The sequence below is a fragment of the Calonectris borealis genome, chromosome 1, assembly GCF_964195595.1.
Source record: "Calonectris borealis chromosome 1, bCalBor7.hap1.2, whole genome shotgun sequence".
NCBI classification, from domain to species: domain Eukaryota; kingdom Metazoa; phylum Chordata; class Aves; order Procellariiformes; family Procellariidae; genus Calonectris; species Calonectris borealis.
In genome coordinates, this window is record NC_134312.1 from 147,020,015 (window position 1) to 147,021,713 (window position 1,699).

The window sequence follows — 1,699 nt, forward strand, 5'->3', positions numbered from 1 at the left end:
CTGAAACAGGGGGAAAAAAACCATTTTGTTAAGGCTGCAAAAGAAATGTGCTCAGTACTTAAAAAGAGTGATTTATTAAAACAATGGAACAGCAAAAAGCAAATTCAACCATTTCAAGAATAGCCAGTGATATTTACACACACAACATGATACCCATTTCTTGGTTTATTTGCACTAGACAGAAAAAAGGGCTAATAAAAGAGTAACAAGAAAAGTGTAACCAAAGAAAAGGGTTACATGACACTATATTCTTTTTAATCTCTGGACTTTCTGAATCCTTACACTGTCATACCTATCATCCATAGTGAAACTGCATTTAAAATCTCATTAAAAGAAGATTACAGTTAGAAAGCCAACCAAAAAAAGCTAGGTAATACATGTGCTAGGACAACCCATTCCATTTTAAGTTGATCCCCTTATGCTAACTTTATCTATTTTATGACGAAATTTTTTATTCTGAAGATGCATATTAATCAAGCAGATAGTTAATGAAATGTATCCCTCAGCTTAATATATGCTATGCATTAATTCTGTATTATCTAAACTCTGCACTGAACAGATTCTAGTTTTTTTCCCATTTATTTCCAAATGTCATTTTTGTTATTATGTTTCAAGACAAGCTCTGCTAAGATATTTAGCAGCCCAGCTCCTACAAGATTCAGGAAATTCACCTAAATTCCTTTCCAGATTTGGCCTTCAACGCCTTAGCAACATTAGTAAGTCAAATTTATATCACATCTATCCCTGCTAAACAGGTTTTAAGACTCAAGACAAGTGTCTCTAAAAATGAAGGACTGAAAGACTGTCAGTGAAAGTTTTGAATTTTGAAAATTTTTGTTACGTTTTGAAACTCCATTCAGGAACCTTTTTTGTTTGAGATATGACTAGAATGAAATTCTCTAGGGATCATTCAGACCACCTACTGTCCCTTTTTCGCCTGTAATCCTCTGTCTCACTGACCATACAACATTCAGCTTTAGCAGCAAATGAAATACAGATCTTACAGAAACTAACATTCTGCCCTGAATTATTCCTGAAGCAAAGCTCACAATCCATGACTAGGTCTATGTTATGCATCCAGTTTCTTAAAAAACAGATACTTGATTTACCCTCCACTTAACTCCCAGAGAACTAAAGGGAGTCGCATATAACTTTTTAAATTATTTCATATATTTCAAAATACAAAATAAATTAACTTAATGTTTGCATCCAGAAATAATGAAATTAGTCTAGAAATAGCCCTAGGGCATCATTTAACAGCTGGAAATCTAGTTAGTATTTCCCATTTCTAATTTTACCTCAGTGCAAGCAACTGATGTATAACTGTGTCTCATCTTAAACTGGGCCCTGTACATACTGGTTAACTTAAGCTTTACTGAGGAAAAAATGGGCATTTCTATGACACATTGATGTAAGAAAAAAAAAGGGATCTTTCAATCCACTCTCAGATTTGAATGTTCACTCCGAAAAATTCATTCCTAAAGTGCAGATAATTTACACTAAAAACATGACTATGTATAAAAATGTTAACTGGAACAGTCTCACAAAAGGAATCGATTTTGTCTGTTCAAAAAACATCTGCCAAATTATTTCTGTGTTTCTGCTAATGTATATCCATTATAAACATCGATGAATATGATTTCTTTTAGAATGATTCAGCCTTTGAGAGACAAACATTGTTATTAATAAATTAACCAGC